General features: G+C 47.2%; 1 protein-coding gene across 1 annotated transcript in view; it reads right to left on the bottom strand.

The window, feature by feature from the left end:
• The window catches only part of LOC147737944 (uncharacterized), a 69752-nt gene that overhangs the window by 31439 nt on the left and 14097 nt on the right, over positions 1 to 24216 (bottom strand). The window lies entirely within an intron of this gene.

The raw sequence follows: 24216 nt of genomic DNA, 5'->3' as shown, positions 1-24216 counted from the left end.
CTCAGAGGTTACTAGAAACTTTCTCGAATTCACAAGAAGGGATTAGTTTGTGACAACCGCATAAACATGGCAAGTTTGTTTCCCAAGAATAAGAAATATATCTTTAGAGTCGCGGAAACAATAGATTAGTATTTCACTCAGTCAATCGTGAATGCTTCGTTTCAACAGAGTTTGTGGAGAAAAAGAGAGACAGGCGTTTTCAATAAAAAGGTTTATTGAACAGTCTTCTTTCTCATACAAGAAAAGTGAACTGCTACAATCGTTAAGCAGACTGCAAAGTATAATGCGTACAGCGCTGGGATGCCCTAGGATAACTGCACGCTATATAAAATTTTAAATAATATATTTTTTTTTAATAATAGTATTATAAAATAATACTGTAAGAGCATGGTATGGTTTCTAAGCCATATAAAAAGAAATACATAAATACACAGGCTAAAATATATTCAACTGGTGCTTCTAAAATAAGCCTACACCGATGTACCACACCTAAGTCTAGTACAAGGGAAGACGTAAGTATTGTGTAGACTAGGTTTAGATTTCTTTGCCAAGAATCTATCCAAGATTTCTCTAGGTTCTAATCAGCTCCATACCTTAGTTAGAATGAAGGAGGCCTGGTATCTCTGTCTCGGGACTCGATTTCCCAACCCCCGCAAGGGGAGCTTGGAAACACTGGAGCTGGATTCTCGGCAGGAAAAGAGACAGCTTCCTGATCAGTGCGTCAGCTGGAGGGTTGGTTTCGTTGGCACTTGCTGTTGCAAGCTCGGTCGGGCAAGTAGATAGTCAAACTGCTCCCAACCACTGTGTCTTGCTAGAGCAAGTGGAGATATATTTATACCTCGAAGGTGTCTAGGAATGCCATAGTTTGACCTAAAGTCGGGCATAATAACATCAGGAAAGAACCCCTAGGGAATAGTTGTTCTTTGCAAAGTACATGAGTTCTTGGACAAATCAATATTCGAGCAAGGGGAAGTTCCCTAACAGCTTAAGCCGATTTTCCAAGAAATCGTTGTGATGTTTGGTACGGGTGGAAGTAGCCATGCCTGTATTTGGTCTGCATGGGATATGTCTAAATAAGGACTTGATTTCTATGCCTATCTAAGGGCAATGTGAAACGTACCTATATAAGGGCATGAATCGGGAAAATTCACTCGGAGCCTAAAACGCCACACGACACTGCAGGAAGAGGGCAGTGTCCTTGCAGTCAGATGAACCGGATTGGGATAAAAGGTACCATTTCAATAGCCAATTGGTCCGTTCTCGATACACGGCGCCGGGAAATTAGAGAGGGAGATCTACACAGATAAGGTGAACTTCCTTCGTGGAGTTAACGGCGCACCCGCCCATCCACGAACCTGTTTCTCCTTCCGGTTTTCACCTGACTCGGAAAGTAACGAGATCTCGCACAGCCAGAATATGAATTTGGAATTCCAAATTCAGGTTTCCACGTAATGCCCGGACTGGGCTTTTGCAAATACGAACTTTCTTTTCCCTACGAGGACACTCAACAGAGTCTATACACTGACCGGCCATCTCCCCTATACTCATTATCATAAAAGGATTCAGGATTAGACATCCGGGTGGAATGTATCTAGTCCAATAGATGTTTCAATTAAGCCCTGAAGATTCGCAGTTTGTTCCCTGCGATGAAACACATGTTGGCTATTGAAATGGAACAATAAACAGAAGTGACTACACCAAGAAAAGACTGTTTCTCCACCTATGTATCTCCATTCATATTTACTCATTCTCGGAGAGTCACTAAATGTTTAGATTTGTCCTAATACCTTCATTGCATTCCAAAACAAACTTATACCATTACTATTTACTCATTGATTGTTTATAGTGCAGGGGCATAGTTGTTTTTTCTAAATTCGATAACACAGACCAGGCACTAGAAGAATCTAATGCAAACAATGCAATAGCACAGGCCGGGCACTAGACGCAAACAATGGAATAACACAGGCCAGGCAGTAGGATTGATGTAAACAATGCAATAACACGAGCCAGGCACCAAGAGAATCTGATGCAAACAATGCAATAACACGGGCCAACCACCTTGAGAATCTGATGCGAGCAATGCAATAACACAGGGCAGGTACTAGAAAAATCTGATGCAAACAATGCAATAACACAGGCCAGGCACTAGAAGAATCTGATGCAAACAATGCAATAACACGGGCCAGGCACCAAGATAATCTGATGCAAACAATGCAATAACACAGGCCAGGCACTGGGAGAATCTTAAGCAAACAATGCAATAACCCTGGCCAATCACTGTGAGAATCTGACGCAAACAATGCAATAACACAGAACAGGCACTATGAGAATCTGATGCAAACAGTGCAATAAAACAGACCAGGTACTAGGGGAATCTGATGCAAACAATGAAATAACATGGGCCAGGCAGTAGGGTTGAAGCAAATAAGGCAATAACATGGGTGAGGCACTAGGAGAATCTGACGCAAACAATGCAATAACATGGGAAAGGGACTAGAAGAATCTGGTGGACACAATGCAATAACACTGGCCAGGCACTAGAAGAATCTGATGCAAACAATGCAATAACACGGGCCAGGCACCAAGAGAATCTGATGGAAACAATGCAATAACACCTGCGAGGCACCAGAAGAATCTGATGCAAATAATGCAATAACACAGGCCAGGCACCAAGAGAATCTGATGCAAACAATGCAATAACACGAGCCAGGCACTAGAAGAATCTGATGCAAACAATGCAATAACACAGTCCAGGCACAATGAGAATCTGATGCAAACAATGCAATAACACAGATCAGGTACTAGGAGAATCTGACACAAACAATGCAATAGCACGGAACAGGCTCTTGGATTGAAGCAAATAATGCAATAACACGGGCCAGGCACTAGGATTGATGAAAATAATGCAATAACACGGGCCAAGAACTAGAAGAATATGATGCAAACAATGCAATAACACAGGCCAGGCACGAGGAGAATCTGATGCAAACAATGCAATAACACGGGCCAAGCACTAGAAGAATATGATGCAAACAATGCAATAACACGGGCCAGGCACTTGGATTGACGCAAATAATGCAATAACACAGGCCAAGCAGTAGGAGAATCTGACACAAACAATGCAATAACACAGGCCAGGCACTAGGGTTGAAGCAAATAATGCAATAACACGGGCCAATCAGTAGGAGAATCTGACACAAACAATGCAATAACACGGGCAAGGCACTATGGGAATCTGATGCAAACAATGCGATAACACAGGCCAGACTCAAAGAGAATCTGATTCAAACAATGCAATAACACAGGCCAGGTACTAGGAGAATCTGATGCAAACAATGCAATAACACGGACCAGTCACTTGGATTGACGCAAATAATGCAATAACACAGGCGAGGCACTATGAGAATCTGATGCAAACAATGCAATAACATAGGTCAGGCACAAGGAGAATCTGATGCAAACAATGCAATAACACGGGCCAGGCACTTGGATTGACGCAAATAATGCAATAACACAGACTAGGCACTAGGAGAATCTGGCACAAACAATGCAATAACACAGGTCAAGCACTAGGATTGATGAAAACAATGCAATAACACAGTCCAGGCACTGGAAGAATCTGACGCAAACAATGCAATAACACGGGCCAGGCGCTAGGAGAATCTGAAACAAACAATGCAGTAACACAGGCCAGGCACTAGAAGAATCAGACATAAACAATGCAATAACATGAGCCTGGGACTAGGAGAATCTGACAAAAACAATGCAATAACACAGGCCAGGCACCAAGAGAATCTGAGGCAAACAATGCAATAACACGGGCCAGGAACCAAGAGAATCTGATGCAAACAATGCAATAACAATGGCCAACCACTATGAGAATCTGATGCAAACAATGCAATAACACAGGCCAGACACTAGGAGAATTTGATGCAAACAATGCAAGAACACAGGCCAGGCGCTACGAGAATCTGATGCAAGTGAGCATGTAATACCTGGAGGTATCTAGTGTACTGTGTTGACAAGAGGGTGGGAGGGCAAAGACTAGTTTCATATGGACTGAAGCATGGGCAAAATGAGCAATATTTTAAGGAAGTATTGCCATATAGTAAATCATGCAGAGTAATTATTTTTTTTTTGGGCCAGGTATGGGATATTACGTACCAAGGGGTGTCAGAGAGTATATAATCTTCCCTACAAGGGTCATCTGCTTTACAAAGAATTTCAATACGAGGAGTGACTCTAAATAGCAGTGGCGGGGCATGCAGTGAGAGGAGAAAATGCAGAGTATCACTAACGTTATGGAACAGCACACACTTTAGAGGCTGCATAGATACAAGGGAGACACCTGAAATGGGCTCTGCACCTCACATGAATCCAGATCAAGAAAGCGCCTTTACACACAGACCAAACATCCTAGGAGGGGCCAAGGAGAAACATAACATCTAATCCCGGATTTACCACTATACCTAAAGATGCTGGAAATAGACACCAAATGTTATTTCTCGACAGGGCCACTATACAGGTTTGTGAAATAGTAAGCTTCAGGAATCACTAAGTAAATTTATGCCTCTACCCCCATTTATGTCCAAGACCGGGGGTATTTACAGCCATCCTAAAGTTGTGAGTAAAACTGTGCTTTGAAAAATGGGTACAGACTGTGGTGATGCTCCTTTAACTAAAGATTCCCTCCAGCGGCTCCTGGAATGTTGTTGATGCGTTGCCAGGAGTGTTGAATAAATGAGTGGTGAATAAATCTTACCCTTAGCCTACCGATGACATGAGAGTTTGATTACCACATAGACATTGCCTTTGGTGGGGGGAGGGTTACACAGCGCCCACTCTCATGACCTAACCTTTGGAAAAAGTAGGCCTGTGTTCATCAGACTTAAAGTGTTTAATACTAGGCAAATCCTACACTTGCTGGGCCTCTGTCCCCTTATCTGACAATGTATGTACCTCCAAGGAGTCTGGAGGGAAGAAATAAACATGAAAGGCACGTTCCCAGCTCAGACCACCAGCATGGATTTCATTTACTCGTTCAGAGCTGCCTAACTGCAGGTCTCCGCACTGCATATCAGCATCTCTAAAGGCAAACACTGTCGAAGCAAAGGGAGGGGGAGAGCCCTATGATCCTCTAGAGACTAGGCCACTCACTAGAAAATGGCGACGAAGGACAGGACTCTAACAGGATAAACTGATCCAACTCAAATATGAGGTCAACGTATTATTTATCGCCTTAATGGTGCAAAAGTCACTCTGGAATGAAATCAATACTATTCAAATAATCAATGTTCGATTTATAAAAGAGGCATTGCTGTGCTGCAAGAAAAGAAATCAGTGGCAACAATAGCTATTCTCACAACAAAGTGCACTTATTTCAAGTTTGGTTTGCATATTTTACAAGAAGGGGATAACGCGACAACGACAACTGATAGACAACATTATAAAGCTTACCAACTTGCCTTATAAAGGTTACTGGTACTTTTAGAACAACACATAGGTTAAGGAAAAGCAGAAGTATCAAGGTCGACAGTGTATCCGCAATGGCGGACAATAAACCCTTATTAATAGTGACCACATAACAACCGTCTCCAGGTAGGATCGCCTAATTATAAAAGACCTGCTCATACGGTGAACGACTACAGCGCCTCAAACTGTGACTATGACATTGGTCTATCAAAACATTTGAATTCTGCGTTTGTTCTTCTCGTTAGGTGTTGATCCTGGAAGATGTAGGCTGATGGATTTCGGGCTTGTGCTTTATGCACGCTTCAGAAATTTGCGGAACGAATGTCACCCAAACATCGCACCATGTTGAGGAGGCCATTGGGGTGAGAGTTGGTCGCTTAAAATGGAGCGCCACAGTAAATGAACTGTTCAAAGAAGCACTGTTTAGATAGCTGTCCAGAGGGCCAGAGACCTGGGGGGGGCCATCAATGTAAGCAATGGCCCGGAGCCGCCATGGCTAACTTGTAACTTCTGGGTCAGTTTGCTTGTTTGGTGGTGGCAAAGAATCATAGTATGATGTCAGGGGGTCCCTACCTGCCACGACTCTGATGCTTGTCCCTCTTCCTTTCCACCTCGGCACGCACAGGATGTCCGCAACCCCTCTACGGCCGCCTGGGTTTTCCCGGAGGCGGGACCTTCGACAGTGACATCATCCCCAGATGTCCAATCCTCGCTTTCGACGGCGCTGATAGCGTGAGATCTCGAGCGGAAGGACGCGAACGCTGGAGCAGAGCAGGAAGCATCGGACGTCTTCGCCGCTGGACGGAAGGAAACCGGAGCCGAATTGCTGTGGGAGACCGGAGCAGGACCCGAGGGTAGACCGCCAGCACTACAGCCGGGAGGCCAACGGGACCACGCTCCACCCAGCCACACTTCACCTGGAGAAGTGTGGCACCGCAAGGTACGGGCGCGCATACGGGGGCTCTTTCATTCAGAGGGAGGGAACGGGTAGGGGGCGGCTGGGTGGACACGGGACAGGAGCGCCTAGAATGCCTCACATTTAGGGAAGCACGGCAAACGGTGATGATCCCTGGTGATCCCCCTCACGTCCTTTTCCCCGCCCCTCACGGATATCAGATATGTAGTTCAGTCCAGTAATTTGGCGTATTCTTTCTCTCTTTCTATTTCCGTGAAACGCCCCTACGAGTGTGAAGACCTCCCACGTGACACCTACCTTGGAAGTCCTGTTAGGAAAGAAGAAAGAGCTACACGCAGACTTACAGACTTTGATACCTCTTTGTACACAATAAAACCCCAGTAATCCTGCACCTGTCATTTGTGACTTTGCCTCATTACTCCATATCCTAGCAACGCTAATCCTTACAAGTGGTGCCGTGACTCGGATCCCTGTGAACCGTCCTCTGATACAAGATGGAAGCCCTGATACAGCAAATGAAAGAGGGCCAGGACAAGCTCGAGTGGGCAATAGGCCAAACTTCTACGCAGGCCGACGCTGACCGCACGGCGTTTTCCATCGCCATACAAACTCAGGCAGATAGCCTATTGAAATTGGCTGAGGGTCAGAACCAACTTATGACTCTGTTGGGACAAGGTAGAACAAATGCCCCAGGTACTGTTGTCCCTCTACAGAAGTTCACCCCAGGAGACGACCCTTTGGATTTCTTTCTCAATTTTGAGAGGGCTGCTAGGGCCAGCGCTTGGCCTGAGGATAGGTGGCCATTTTACCTTGCACCTCTGTTAACAGGTGAAGCCCAATCTGCTTATCAAATGATCAACAGAGACAGCACCTCTGTTTATGCCGTTGTAAAGAAATATATCTTGGACCGATTGGGTGTGGATGAAGAGACCCACAGGCTCAAATTCCGGCAGGAACGTGGAACACCTGGGGATCTCCCTAAGACTCTGTTCTACAAATTGAAGGCAGCCGCTGACCTTTGGCTAAAACCACAGGACGGGAACATAGACGATGTGATGAATAAAATATACCTCGAGCAGTTTCTCGAGGCACTCCCCTATGGCACGCAGCGTTGGTTGAAACAACACGCAGGGCTGACTCTGGAACACACCATTGAAATGGCCACTTCTTATGCCCGCGCCCAAGGATGTCCTCCTATTAAAGAACCAGAAAAACCTCTGAAACCATTACCAGGAAAGATCGAAAAGAAGTATCCAAAACCCCCAATTGAACCCTCACGGTCACGCTTTCCCAAACCTGAGGTACAACCCAATCCTGGTCCTCAATGCTATGACTGCGGTGAATGGGGACACATAGCGAGGTTTTGCAGAAAAAAACCAAAAGAGAAAGATGACGAGCCCATGGACGTCAGTTACGCTCCATTTTCACTTTTGTTTGCAGAAGAAACAGGACCGGTCTTTTATGTGAGTGTGACCATACAAGGGAAAGTAGTGAGGGCCTTACTGGACTCTGGGTGTAGACATTCTGTAGTGCGACAGGAACTGGTACCCCCCTCGTGTCTAATGGCCGGGAAAACAGTGCACATACGCTGTTTTCATGGGGACGCTAGGGAGTACCCACTAGCTACCGTTAGTCTATGTACCGCTGCAGGCACTATAACTGAAGTAGTGGTAGGAGTCCTGCCTTCTCTACCGGAAACCGTGATCATTGGAACAGATAACCCAGGGTTTTCTGCTCTACTAACGGATGCCTTATAAACTGATCCACACAACGCATTACTTGTTCCTGAACCCTGGGCTAGAGACACACACTTTAGAACAGCACAGTTGAATGACGCCACGCTTACCAATGCTTGGCAAATCGCCCGTTCTGGTCAGGATCCTCTGCAGAGGACATTTCCCACCTTTCTGGAGAAAAACGGGTTATTGTACAGATTAGCTAAGCCCAATGACATACCACAACTCTTAGTACCTGTCGCCTTCAGAGATCAGATACTCTTTTTTGCACACGCTCCTTTACTCGCAGGCCACTCAGGGGCAGAAAAGACAGGGCAGGCCATCTTAAAACACTTCTTCTGGCCCGGAGTATACGCACAGATACAACGTTATTGTCAGGAGTGTCAAATTTGTCAGCGTAGAAATCCTTATGTTCCCCCACCAGTTCCTCTGAATCCACTACCCATCATCGGGAAACCGTTTGATCGGATTGGAATAGACCTTATAGGTCCATTACCGAAATCTACAAGAGGATATTTGTATGCCCTGGTCTTAGTGGATTATGCCACTCGTTATCCCGAAGCATTCCCCCTCCGCGCAGCTACTTCTAGAGTCATCGCTCAGAAGTTAGTGGAGGTCTTTTCTAGAATGGGCTTTCCTCGTGAAATCATTACGGATCAAGGAACCCGGTTTGTTTCCCGTTTGATGGCCCAAGTGTGTAAACAACTAAGAATCAGGCACATTAAAACCTCTGTATATCATCCCCAGACGGATGGCCTAGTTGAAAGATATAATGGTAGCCTAAAGCTCACTCTGAAGAAGCTTTTGTCTGGATATGGCAAGAATTGGGACCAGTTGTTACCCCTGGCCCTTTTTGTCCTCCAAAGCCAAAAACAAGCTAGTCTAGGTACCTCTCCTTTTGAACTACTGTTTGGTCGTGCTCCAAGGACACTTCTGGAGATCACAAAGGACAGTTGGCAAAAGGAGGGGGCCCAAGAGGCGGAGGCCCTCTTGGACTATACACGACAACTGCAGACTAGGCTCCACAAACTGAGGACAATGGCCCATGATCATCTCGCCATAGCCCAGAAGAAACAAAAGACGTTCTATGATAAAGGGAAAAAATGGAGGGAACTGGATGTGGGAGACTGGGCTTTAGTGTTATTGCCGTCCTCTACACACAAACTCAGAAAAGAGTGGCAAGGACCTTTTAAGGTTCTCCGAAAAATAGGAAAGACCACCTACATCCTACGTGTGAAAGGGAATAAGACTCAAATGTACCACATTAACCTGCTAAAAAAGTGGCTGGGGAAACCTCCACAACTGGTACAAACCGTTACACCTGTACCTCATACTGTTCATGACACTCCTATCAACCCAGACATAACGGAGGCTCAACGAGAAGAAATCTTGTCTCTTCTTCTCCGTTATAAGGATGTTTTTTCTGACCAACCCGGAAGAACCAACATAGCGGTTCATTCCATTCCCACTCCACCCGGAACCGTAGTGAAACAGAAACCCTATAGGGACCCTGAGGCCAGAAGACACGCTTTTCAGGTGGAGATCAACCAGATGTTACGTTCCGGAGTGATTGTACCCTCATACAGTAACTGGTGTTCTCCGGTTGTACTTGTTCCCAAACCAGACGGTAGTATCCGGTTTTGCATCGACTTTAGAGCTGTCAATAGGGTTTCAAAACAGGATGCCTATTCAATACCTCACGTGGATGAACTGCTGGAACGTCTTGGTGAGGCCCAATATATCACGACTATTGACCTCACCAAGGGGTATTGGCAGATTCCGCTAAACCCAGCAGACCCAGAGAAAACAGCTTTCTCTACCCCCTCAGGCCATTATCAATTCACTGTTCTTCCTTTTGGCTTACACGGGGCCCCGGCCCGTTTCCAAAGGGCAATGGACACAGTCTTATCTTCCCACCGACAATACTCTTCCGCTTACTTGGATGATATTGTCGTCTTTAGTAAGAAGTGGGAAGACCACAAAGAGCATCTTGAGAAGATCCTCTTTAGCCTAAGAACCACAGGCTTTCACATTAATGCCAAGAAAACCAGAGTTGCCTTCAAAAAGGTTAAATACCTAGGTTATGTTTTAGGAAATGGCCTTATAGAACCACAGACAGAGAAAGTGAAGGCTATCCTAGAACTTCCCTATCCCAAAACCAAAAGAGAGTTGAGGGCTTTCTTAGGCTTAGTGGGGTACTACAGGAGGTTTATTCCACATTTTGCAGACATAGCCAGTCCCCTCACAGACTTGTTAAAGAAATCTCAGTCACCCCCTAGGTTACCAGCCCCAGGTCCTAAAGAAACCAAAGCTTTTCAAGCACTGCAGACTGTCCTTACCACCTCGCCCATCTTAGTCTCACCAAACTATAAGAAACCTTTCATTCTCCAGACTGATGCCTCTGGGGTGGGTATTGGGGCGGTTCTTTCCCAAGAGGACTCAGACGGGTTGGAAAGACCGATTCTTTTTATCAGCCGAAAATTATTCCCCAGAGAACAGGCATACTCCACGATTGAAAAGGAATGTTTGGCTGTCCGCTGGAGTGTGGACAAGCTCCGATATTATCTGGAGGGACGTCCTTTTGTCCTGTATACGGACCATGTTCCTCTGACGTGGCTGCAACAAAACCGTGGCCACAACGACCGCATCCTTAGGTGGTTCCTCGCTCTCCAACCCTTCCAAATCGAGGTCCGTCATCGTAAGGTTCTTGACCAGGGCAACGCTGACTTCCTGTCCCGGTTCCCTCTTTCCCCCAATCGGGGAAATCCTGGGGGGGAAATGTGTCAGGGGGTCCCTACCTGCCACGACTGACGCTGATGCTTGTCCCTCTTCCTTTCCGCCTCGGCACGCACAGGATGTCCGCAACCCCTCTACGGCCGCCTGGGTTTTCCCGGAGGCGGGACCTTCGACAGTGACGTCATCCCCAGATGTCCAATCCTCGCTTTCGGCGGCGCTGATAGCGCGAGATCACGAGCGGAAAGACCCGAACGCTGGAGCAGAGCAGGAAGCATCGGACGTCTTCGCCGCTGGACGGAAGGAAACCGGAGCCGAATTGCTGTGGGAGACCAGAGCAGGACCCGAGGGTAGACCGCCAGCACTACAGCCGGGAGGCCAACGGGACCACGCTCCGCCCAGCCACACTTCACCTGGAGAAGTGTGGCACCGCAAGCTACGGACGCGCATACGGGGGCTCTTTCATTCAGAGGGAGGGAACGGGTAGGGGGTGGCTGGGTGGACACGGGACAGGAGCGCCTAGAATGCCTCACATTTAGGGAAGCACGGCAAACAGTGATGGTCCCTGGTGATCCCCCTCAGGTCCTTTTCCCCGCCCCTCACGGATATCAGATATGTAGTTCAGTCCAGTAATTTGGCGTATTCTTTCTCTCTTTCTATTTCCGTGAAACGCCTCTACAAGTGTGAAGACCTCCCACGTGACACCTACCTTGGAAGTCCTGTTAGGAAAGAAGAACGAGTTACACGCAGACTTACAGACTTTGATACCTCTTTGTACACAATAAAACCCCAGTAATCCTGCACCTGTCATTTGTGACTTTGCCTCATTACTCCATATCCTAGCAACGCCAATCCTTACATATGCTGATATAATTCTTTTTAAGATTACTGTGATGGTGTTATCAGTACTTCTTTAATGCAGTATTTTCATGGAAACCTTAAAAAAAGGTTAACACTAGCTACAGTATGATTGCGGTTTCTAAAAATGTAACACCTGATAGCACAGTAAGAATTTACACGTTTTCACTTTTTGCAAATTATGCTTGCCTGATCTTATGCTCTGAACAGCCCATCCTATAATTTGTGTAGCCTATTTTATATTTTGGTAAATTCTTTCTTCAAAATATTGGCTTTCCTATTCAAAGTGCTGTCTCTCACGGGCAGACGTCACAGCACTGTAAAAATATACAAGTCACTATTCCCTGGTGCACCAACCAGGATTCAAATTAGCGACCCTCCAGTTTGAGACGCAGACATCAGAAATTATAACACTAAGCCCAGTGCCCCAGGCGATCTGAATAGCGTCTGAGTTGAGCCCATTTACGTCAACGCAGGCCATAGGCTGTGTGTCCAGCAGCTTCATACATGATCTCAATCTCCCTGACATACCAAGCCGCCTACACATCCATCTCGATCATAAAAGGCTACTCCAGGGAGTCAAACGCCTTATCGGCATCAGCTGACTTCATGATTGGGTTTACCTGATGCAGCACTGCAAATACTGTGAATGCCGTCCGTAGATGAACCGCTGTGGATTTACGTACAGCAACTGTACAGGGGAGACTATTTTCTCTAGTAGGAGGGATAGCCGAGTCACATCACCTCAGGCAGGAATTTATTATCACTGTTACGCAGTGGCAGGGGGCAATAAGATGTACACTTACAGGGTTTCTTCCAGGCTTACGGGGCACTGATATGACGGCATCACTTATAGACGCCAGCGACACACTGCCCTTCAATTCCTCGGCATAGACCTCCTGGATAGGCCGCACCTCCACTGCACCCCCGGGCCAGGACAGGCCTCAACTCCTCTGCACCCCCTGAACCCAGACATAACGGAGGCTCAACGAGAAGAAATCTTGTCTCTTCTTCTCCGTTATAAGGATGTTTTTTCTGACCAACCCGGAAGAACCAACATAGCGGTTCATTCCATTCCCACTCCACCCGGAACCGTAGTGAAACAGAAACCCTATAGGGTCCCTGAGGCCAGAAGACACGCTTTTCAGGAGGAGATCAACCAGATGTTACGTTCCGGAGTGATTGTACCCTCATACAGTAACTGGTGTTCTCCGGTTGTACTTGTTCCCAAACCAGACGGTAGTATCCGGTTTTGCATCGACTTTAGAGCTGTCAATAGGGTTTCAAAACAGGATGCCTATTCAATACCTCGCGTGGATGAACTGCTGGAACGTCTTGGTGAGGCCCAATATATCACGACTATTGACCTCACCAAGGGGTATTGGCAGATTCCGCTAAACCCAGCAGACCCAGAGAAAACAGCTTTCTCTACCCCCTCAGGCCATTATCAATTCACTGTTCTTCCTTTTGGCTTACATGGGGCCCCGGCCACATTCCAAAGGGCAATGGACACAGTCTTATCTTCCCACCGACAATACTCTTCCGCTTACTTGGATGATATTGTCGTCTTTAGTAAGACGTGGGAAGACCACAAAGAGCATCTTGAGAAGATCCTCTTTAGCCTAAGAACCACAGGCTTTCACATTAATGCCAAGAAAACCAGAGTTGCCTTCAAAAAGGTTAAATACCTAGGTTATGTTTTAGGAAATGGCCTTATAGAACCACAGACAGAGAAAGTGAAGGCTATCCTAGAACTTCCCTATCCCAAAACCAAAAGAGAGTTGAGGGCTTTCTTAGGCTTAGTGGGGTACTACAGGAGGTTTATTCCACATTTTGCAGACATAGCCAGTCCCCTCACAGACTTGTTAAAGAAATCTCAGTCATCCCCTAGGTTACCAGCCCCAGGTCCTAAAGAACCAAAGCTTTTCAAGCACTGCAGACTGTCCTTACCACCTCGCCCATCTTAGTCTCACCAAACTATAAGAAACCTTTCATTCTCCAGACTGATGCCTCTGGGGTGGGTATTGGGGCGGTTCTTTCCCAAGAGGACTCAGACGGGTTGGAAAGACCGATTCTTTTTATCAGCCGAAAATTATTCCCCAGAGAACAGGCATACTCCACGATTGAAAAGGAATGTTTGGCTGTCCGCTGGAGTGTGGACAAGCTCCGATATTATCTGGAGGGACGTCCTTTTGTCCTGTATACGGACCATGTTCCTCTGACGTGGCTGCAACAAAACCGTGGCCACAACGACCGCATCCTTAGGTGGTTCCTCGCTCTCCAACCCTTCCAAATCGAGGTCCGTCATCGTAAGGTTCTTGACCAGGGCAACGCTGACTTCCTGTCCCGGTTCCCTCTTTCCCCCAATCGGGGAAATCCTGGGGGGGAAATGTGTCAGGGGGTCCCTACCTGCCACGACTCTGACGCTGATGCTTGTCCCTCTTCCTTTCCGCCTCGGCACGCACAGGATGTCCGCAACCCCTCTACGGCTGCCTGGGTTTTCCCGGAGGCGGGACCTTCGACAGTGACGTCATCCCCAGATGTCCAATCCTCGCTTTCGACGGCGCTGATAGCGCGAGATCTCGAGCGGAAAGACGCGAACGCTGGAGCAGAGCAGGAAGCATCGGACGTCTTCGCCGCTGGACGGAAGGAAACCGGAGCCGAATTGCTGTGGGAGACCGGAGCAGGACCCGAGGGTAGACCGCCAGCACTACAGCCGGGAGGCCAACGGGACCACGCTCCGCTCAGCCACACTTCACCTGGAGAAGTGTGGCACCGCAAGGTACGGGCGCGCATACGGGGGCTCTTTCATTCAGAGGGAGGGAACGGGTAGGGGGCGGCTGGGTGGACACGGGACAGGAGCGCCTAGAATGCCTCACATTTAGGGAAGCACGGCAAACAGTGATGGTCCCTGGTGATCCCCCTCAGGTCCTTTTCCCCGCCCCTCACGGATATCAGATATGTAGTTCAGTCCAGTAATTTGGCGTATTCTTTCTCTCTTTCTATTTCCGTGAAACGCCCCTACGAGTGTGAAGACCTCCCACGTGACACCTACCTTGGAAGTCCTGTTAGGAAAGAAGAAGGAGCTACACGCAGACTTACAGACTTTGATACCTCTTTGTACACAATAAAACCCCAGTAATCCTGCACCTGTCATTTGTGACTTTGCCTCATTACTCCATATCCTAGCAACGCCAATCCTTACATATGCTGATATAATTCTTTTTAAGATTACTGTGATGGTGTTATCAGTACTTCTTTAATGCAGTATTTTCATGGAAACCTTAAAAAAAGGTTAACACTAGCTACAGTATGATTGCGGTTTCTAAAAATGTAACACCTGATAGCACAGTAAGAATTTACACGTTTTCACTTTTTGCAAATTATGCTTGCCTGATCTTATGCTCTGAACAGCCCATCCTATAATTTGTGTAGCGTATTTTATATTTTGGTAAATTCTTTCTTCAAAATATTGGCTTTCCTATTCAAAGTGCTGTCTCTCACGGGCAGACGTCACAGCACTGTAAAAATATACAAGTCACTATTCCCTGGTGCGCCAACCAGAATTCAAATTAGCGACCCTCCAGTTTGAGACGCAGACATCAGAAATTATAACACTAAGCCCAGTGCCCCAGGCGATCTGAATAGCGTCTGAGTTGAGCCCATTTACGTCAACGCAGGCCATAGGCTGTGTGTCCAGCAGCTTCATACATGATCTCAATCTCCCTGACATACCAAGCCGCCTACACATCCATCTCGATCATAAAAGGCTACTCCAGGGAGTCAAACGCCTTATCGGCATCAGCTGACTTCATGATTGGGTTTACCTGATGCAGCACTGCAAATACTGTGAATGCCGTCCGTAGATGAACCGCTGTGGATTTACGTACAGCAACTGTACAGGGGAGACTATTTTCTCTAGTAGGAGGGATAGCCGAGTCGCATCACCTCAGGCAGGAATTTATTATCACTGTTACGCAGTGGCAGGGGGCAATAAGATGTACACTTACAGGGTTTCTTCCAGGCTTACGGGGGACTGATATGACGGCATCACTTATAGACGCCAGCGACACACTGCCCTTCAATTCCTCGGCATAGACCTCCTGGATAGGCCGCACCTCCACTGCACCCCCGGCCCAGGACAGGCCTCAACTCCTCTGCACCCCCTGAACAGGTCTCACCTCCTCAGCACAGTACAGGCCTCACCTCTTCTGCACTCCCTGGACAGGTGTCAGGGTGCAGGAAAAAGGAATCAAAGCTCTTCTTTGTCTCGCAGTATCTGCCATTGAACCGGCATTGCAAAGATCACCCGCTCGCAAAAGGTTGCGGTCATTATAGCTCGGAACCGGGCATTCTCCCCTGTACTACCAACAGGGAGGACCACGGTGGAAGTTGCCGGTCTAGTCCTGAGTTCTTGGACATGGGCGTGAGGTCTAGACCTGCTGTGAAGTGCGCCAGTTGATTTTAGAACCAAGGCACTTCATCAACGATTTTCAGAGATTAGTCACGTTCTTTTTGTAGTCTAGTTAGATAGAAATAGTACAATTTTATGCCAGGCTTAGGCGCAGGTTAGAGCGCTTCGGTGCGTTGGTTAGTTAGTTCGGTAATTTAGAACTAGAGTGAAATACTAATTTAAAGTAAATAGGAAAAAAGAAATATAAAGAGAAAAATTAACACTTAACCATTGAATACTTCAGTTCCTGATTTCTTCGTTGCTTGGTTGACGCCGGAGGCTCCAGAAGGTTTCTAAGGGAGAAGTAAGAAGAAGGCAGAGAGTGAAAAAGAATAAATGAACTCACAGAGTTAAAGGGTGCTAACATGTTGTTTATAATGCAGGTTACCAAAGAATAAAATACTTATATTGAAGAATAGATGAGAAGCAAAAGCCATAGGCACTCTGGGTGAGGAAATAGAGAGAGAGAGAGAGTAAGAAAGTGGAGAAGGAATTGAAGGAAATTAGTAATGGTGTGTTTTTCTTTTACAGTGATTTCCACTCATACTTGAAGATAGAGAGGGAGTAAGAAAGGAATAAAACGGAGTAAGGCAGAAAGGAAGAGTAGAGTGGAAGAGCCAGAAGGTCAGACAGTCTCTTCTCTGTAACATTCCCCTTTCCCCCGGCTGGGTTCGCACGGCCACTAGTTAACTCTTCAGTTGGTGGCTAACCAGTGGTGGAATTTGAAAAATCTCCTCATTCTGCTCCTGGGAGTGTCGGCACTGTCAGTAAACACAACCCTTGACAACAGGCCTCACCTCCTCTGCACCCCCTGGACAGGCCTCACCTCCTATGCACCCCTTTGGACAGGACTCATCTCCTCTGCACCCCCTTGGACAGGACTCACCTCCTCTGCACTCCTAGACAGGCCTCACCTGCTCTGCACCTCTGGACAGGCCTCGCTTCTGCTGCACCCTGGACAGGCCTCTCCCCCTCTGCAACCCTGGACAGGCCTTACCTCCTTTGCCCCTCCTCTTGACAGGCCTCTCGGTGAAGGATTCTCTTTAAGGACAGAGGAGCCCAGAGTTCATTCTACCCCATACAGCACCTCTGACTCTGCCCCGAGCCCAGGGGCGCTATGCACAGGCCCTGAAGAGAGACACTGCTCGTCTGGACAGGCCTCACCTCCTAGCGCTTCACCGCAATTGCTCCCATTACATACGCTATTGTGCTCTGCTTTGCTATTGCTCCCATTACTGATTGCGCTCCGTTTTGATTATTTAAACTTGCCGCATTGCCTGATTATAGCGTAACGCTATTTTGCATAGCCGACATCGCGTATATTGGATTGTGTGCATATTGGTCATCGTAGCGCTTTTGCAGGTTCGCATTGTTTACTCATTTAATCTGTGCCTGATTGTGCCTGCGCCTATGCCCACCCCAATCTCGTCCTGTTTGCTTTCCTTTTGCTGCCATCTTGTTGTTGTGCCTCCCAGCCCGCCTCTCCACCCCGCTCCCGCCTCTCAGCTGACCCTCCCTCCCACAGAAAAGTTAAGGACGGTCTCGCAGACCACAGCGCTGTGACCGTCCTGACTCCTTCAGAAGCGGTCGCTCCCCACGCTCCCTGGCTCCAGCTGGTATCGTAGCGCTTCACCGCAATTGCTCCCATTACATACGCTATTGTGCTCTGCTTTGCTATTGCTCCCATTACTGATTGCGCTCCGTTTTGATTATTTAAACTTGCCGCATTTCCTGATTATAGCGTAACGCTATTTTGCATAGCCCACATCGTGTATACAGTCTTCGGTCCTCTCAGACCGGGCTGTTAAAAGTCCCAAGAGTATTCAAAGCTCGTATGGGAGGTAGATCCTTCAGATACCTTGCTCCCAAGCGCTGGAATAATCTTCCGCTGGAACTTCGACTCGAACCTTCCGAAGTCCAGTTCAGAAAAAAACTTAAAACGCACCTTTTCAGCAGATAGCTTTTGTGGGAGGAGGGGGGACAGCCACTTCACTTGTCATAGCGCGGGGACACGCCAGTGGCGTAACCAGGCGCTTAATAAATGTCCAATAATAATAATAATAATAATAATAGTTGTAGCCAGAGTACTTATTAACGGGCAGCTGTCCCCTGAATTCCCTGTCTCCAGGGGGACTAGGCAAGGATGCCCGCTGTCCCCGCTTCTGTTTGCCATATCCACGGAACCCCTCGCAGCTAAACTACGTCAACAACAACGGGATCGTGCATTGCGGTGCTTTCAAAGGCAGATTCTCATTTCAATGTACGCAGATGATATTACACTCTATGTTCGCCACCCGGGTGAGAATCTGCACCCCATACTTAGAGAATTCATCCGGTTTGGGGCTCTCTCTGGAGTGCAGATTAACTGGAGCAAGTCATGCATTTTTCCACTCACTGCCTCGACACGTAAAATTCCACTGGAATATCCACTTACCTGGTGCGAGGGGGATTTCAAATACCTGGGTATACATATAGAAAAGGATAGGGAGGCGCTTATTTGTGCCAATTATGGCACGGTGATGGATAAAATCAGTGATAATATCTCCAGGTGGATAACCCTTCCCTTGTCCATGGCAGGGAGGGCCTCACTAGTTAAGATGGTGATACTCCCTCAGCTTCTGTATTTATTTCTGAACATACCATTTCATCCCGGAGCATATTTTTTTAAGCTGCTGCGCTCGGAATTGCTCAAGCTGGTCTGGGGTGGGAAAACGCCCAGGCTTAAATGGGAAGTCCTTATCAGGCCCTACTCGCAAGGTGGTTTTGGGGTTCCGGATTTCGAACTCTATTACCGAGCTGCCCAGGCCCACTTCGCCTATTTCTGGGTACGACAACCTAGATACATGCCCCAGCTGGAGGCTGAACATTGGCTAGCGCACCCGACACCGATCGAAGGAGCGCTCTACTCCCCAGTAGAAGGTAGAGATAAAACCCCAAACACGCTCCTCAGCACAGTGACGGCATGGAATCATATTAGTTCGAAACTTGATTTACAGCTGATATACGCCCCACTACTTCCCTTGACGTACCACCCGCAATTGCCGCTACTACAGGAAGCTGGCTTTCAAAAGTTATTGACAAAAATCCATGTTCGAACATGGGGCGATTTGTACAGAGATGGCACTTTCCGTACCAAAGACCAACTCTATGAAGGGATACAACCGACGCCACTAGAGGTATTTTACTATATAAGGCTCCGGCATGGTTTGCAGGCAGTTACACCTGATTTCCCACACGAACCTCCTGTACTTCTCCCTCTACAACACATACTTCAACTCGATAACCCCAACAGGCTTGTGTCCACGCTGTATAGGTCGATCCGTGTCAATATGGAATACGCTGAGTTGCCTGCTAGGGAGAGGTGGGACCAGGAACTAGCCATAGCCCTTACTGACAAACAATGGGCATTTTGTCTGCAGCAAACTGAACGCATTTCATCCAGCAGTAGATATAGGATCATTCACTATAAATTCATTCACAGATTATATTATACACCTGCGCATCTGCACAGATTCCAGCTATGGTCTACTGACACTTGTGACAGGTGTGGGGCTCCAGGGGCTGATTTCCTGCACCTTGAATGGGGGTGTGATCAGGTATACCACTATTGGGATCAGGTCTTTCAGGCACTCTCCAAGATGATAAATGTGGCAGTGGAGCCGTCTCCGTTACTGGCACTGCTGGGCTATGTTGAACCACTCCAGGCAGCCCACCGCAAATATGTGGCGATGGCCATGCTATTGGACAAGCATAGAGTAGCCTGCAAATGGGGAAGGGGAACGGCACCCAAATTCAAGGACTGGATGCGAGACATGGTGTACTGCCAAGAACAATTACATACTTACTCTGAACTGTTGCCTCCCACTTCCAGGCCCACTGACATATGGGCCCCACTGCACTGCTATTTGATAGCGGAATCTCCGATGGCTGACGATGATTAAGTTTGGATTGCTGGGAAGTTGCTTTGATGTTCACTAGACGTGGGAGGATGTGGGGATGTATCAAGCTGCTGTGAGTTCAGTTACTAATGTTATAGAAAGCCCCAGTCCCCATACCCCAACCGGTGGACCCCTCCAATTTCCCACTTGTTCCACTACCTCAGTGGGTAGCGTTATAGTGCTAACTGCCCTTTGCCTTGGCCGTAGGGGTTCCTCTGGTCATCTCATGAGGCATGATGACTTAGTACAACCTACTTGTGAACCTCATTCCATGTACTGCACGGTCTTTTTTTGCTTCTCTTTTCTCTTTCTTATTTCATGCCGACTATGGATGTAGACATGCCATCATGCTGGCGCACTTGCCTCTCCCTCTATGTGACTGGGTTATCACACATGTATAGGTTACTAAAAAATGTAAAAAATGTGAGACGAACTGATATGCTTATATTACGTTTGTGCTTGTCAATGAGTTGATGTGCTATCTATACAGAAATGCGTATGCTGATTTTTGATTGTCTTTTCTTCTCCTGCTGATTTGCACCAACAGCGGCCAGCCTCAGGGTTGTAGGCATAACGCTGTGTATCCTTGACAGTACTCAATAAACGTCTTGCACCAAAAAAAAAAAAAAAAAATATTCAACATAGTCAAAGAGTTTACCAACCCCACCGCCGGCACCAACGACATCACTCCCTCCCAAAACCTCAGCGACTCTCTAGCCTCGTTCTTCCACAACAAAATCTCTGACATACATAACAGCTTTGGAGATCATTCCACCCCACCCACCTCTGAACTAAAACCCCCCTCCAACAACCTTTGCGCCTGGGCCCCAATCACCACTGAAGACACCATCCGCCTGATGAACTCCATCCACTCAGGATCGCCAACCGACCCATGTCCCCACCACATTTTCAACAAAGCAGACTCCATTATCGCTCCCCATCTCCGAGACGTCATCAACTGCTCCCTCAACTCCGCTACCTTCCCGGAAAGCTGGAAACATGCCGAACTCAGCGCCCTCCTGAAAAAACCCCATGCAGACCCCACTGAACTTAAGAACTACCGCCCCATTTCGCTCCTCCCATTCCCTGCCAAAGTCATTGAGAAAGCCGTCAACAGTCAGCTCGCCACCTTCCTCGAATCCAACAAATCCCTCGACCCTTCACAGTCCGGCTTCTGAGCCAAACATAGCACCGAGACCGCCCTCATCGCAGCAACAGACGACATTCAAACTCTACTGGACAACGGAGAAACAGCTGCCCTCATACTACTTGACCTCTCGTCGTCGCCACGGGTGTTCTTCCGGGTCGAGGGCTGTGGATGGGTGCCGGCCGATATATTAAGAACGGCCTACTGGGACACAGTGCCCACTCCCTCTCCCAATGGACGAATAGGACCCCCAGTCCCAAACCAGTTCTTTCTCAGACTCAGCAAACGTACTGAGTTCCCTGTATGAGCAAGGTGATATGATCACTTACATCACCTATATATTTTATAGATACTGCTTCATCTGTCAACCAAGAAAAGCTTATACCTAGAAACCTAATTAAATACTCAGCCTCGGAGCAATATAATAGAGAACAGGATCACACAAGCCTGGAAGGTTACCCCAGGACCACGCTGCTTCACAAGTTTACTCCCACATGCGACGTCCAACCAATTCATAAGCCCTGAAGAAGTCCCATGTTGGGACGAAACGCGTCGGCTGTTTGTGCTTTTATACTGATTGAAAAATAAAGATTGAAAGAAGAACTCTAAATATCTCTGAGGAATTTTCTTCTGATGGTTACTTTAATATCGTTTATACCAACTGATTCATTTTTTGTGGTGCACCTTTGCTGTTGTTTGTTTTGCATTGTAATTCCCTAGGGAATAGGCACGGTGTTGATGGGTGCCATTCAGTGTGCACACAACCCCTTCAATTAAACTTAAGGGCAAGGATAGCTCATGGGGGTAGAGTAGTCAGGTGCTTATCTCAGGTAGGGTCCATCATTTATTCAGTCTTCCCACTACTTGACCTCTCCGCAGCCTTCGACACAGTCTGTCATAGCACCCTTATACAACGCCTCAACAACGTCGGAATACAAGGAAAAGCATTGGACTGGATCATCTCGTTCCTCGCCGGAAGAACCCAGAGAGTCCGCCTCAACCCTTTTAGATCAGAGGCCACCGAAGTCATCTGCGGCGTACCACAAGGATAATCACTCAGTCCAACCCTCTTCAACGTATACATGAGTCCCCTCGCATCCATAGCACGCCAACACAACCTCAACATCATCTCCTACGCAGACGACACCCAGCTGATCCTCTCCCTCACCAAAGACCCAAACACCGCTAAAACCAACCTACACGAAGGGATGAAAGAAGTAGCCGAGTGGATGAAGAACAGCCGTTTAAAACTGAACTCGGACAAAACGGAAGTCCTCATCTTAGGATCATCCCCCTCTGCCTGGGACGACTCATGGTGGCCACCGGCCCTCGGAAACGCACCCATACCAACGGACCATGCACGTAACCTGGGCTTCATCCTGGACTCCTCCCTCTCGATGACCAGACAAGTGAACGCCCTCTCATCATCATGCTTCAACATTCTACGTATGCTCAAAAAAATCTTCAGTTGGATCCCCACCGAAACAAGAAAGACGATCACCCATGCACTGGTCACAAGCCGACTGGACTATGGAAACACCCTTTACGCCGGAACGACAGCCAAACTACAGAAAAAACTCCAACGCATGCAGAACGCCTGAGCCAGACTCATCCTAGACATCCCCCGCCATGCTCACATTTCCGGTCACCTAAAAAACCTCCACTGGCTCCCCGTCAACAAAAGAATAACGTTCCGTCTCCTCACCCACGCACACAAAGCCCTCTACAACCTAGGACCCGAATGCCTCAACACGCGCCTGTCCTTTTACACCCCCACCCGCCAACTACGATCGTCCAATCAAGCCCTCGCCGCTATTCCACGCATCCAAAGATCCACCATGGGGGGAAGATCCTTCTCCTACTTAGCGGCCAAGACCTGGAATTCTCTCCCCACCGAACTCCGCCTTACACAGAACCACCTCTCCTTCAGAAAACAACTAAAAACTTGGATATTTGATAAGTAAAGTACCCCCCCCCCCTCCCTCAAGCGCCTTGAGACCCTCTGGGTGAGTAGTGCGCTATACAAATTTCTGAACTTGAACTTGAACTGCACCCCTGGACAGGTCTCACCTCCACTGCACCCCTGGACAGGCCTCACCTCCTCAGGACAGACCTCACCTCCTCTGACCCCTGTACAGGCCTCACCTCCTCTGACCCCTGGACAGGCCTCTTCTCCTCTTTTTTGAAAGAAAGAACAGTAGTGAACATGGTCATTAAGCCAAGAAACCCAAGGACAACTATAAATACATAGAATGAGTATTGTGACATGTAAGCAAAATTAATAGAAACCAGGGATACTTTTTATATTCAAAATAGTATTTGTAATTTATTTAAATATTTTCTTCATTTTTGTTAAGATTTTCTTTTATAAAAATACCTATTAACCATTAAAAAATCAATAACATACATTTTGTGATTCCAGAGAAATATCTAAACATAATCAAACACAGAAGAAGAGGGGGGAGGAATAGAAAAACAACACAAATGACTATGGTGATAATTCGGGCTAGTCGAGTAAGCAAAGCGGTGGATGGAGACTCTACGCGCGTTTCGGCATTTGCCTTCTTCAGGAGTCCGTCATTTGCAATAGGACAAAAACATATAACACTGAAAAACATATAAAGAAGCATGTCACATAAAGTAATACAAAATTGATATCTCACTATAATTGTATATACATAAAAGGAATCTTGGGCCTAGGTCTAATTTATATACATATATACTAGACAGAAATTGCCTCAACTCAAGTTCATTTAGTGTTTACTGTGTTATTTCACAGAGCAGGTGCTTATTTTCAGAAAAACATTTTATTTCCTTTATCCTTTATCTAGAACTGATGACCATTTTGCTGGACATTTTAAGCTCGAGGTAGTTGAAAGCTAAGTTTGTATTCCATATAATGCCAAATATCCCTGCACATTTTTAGCCTGACATAGTTTCAACCATGATTTTTATTCCATATT

Source organism: Lissotriton vulgaris, chromosome 1_1 (genome assembly GCF_964263255.1).
Source record: "Lissotriton vulgaris chromosome 1_1, aLisVul1.2, whole genome shotgun sequence".
Taxonomy (NCBI): Eukaryota; Metazoa; Chordata; class Amphibia; order Caudata; family Salamandridae; genus Lissotriton; species Lissotriton vulgaris.
This window is presented reverse-complemented; position numbering and strand designations above follow the sequence as displayed.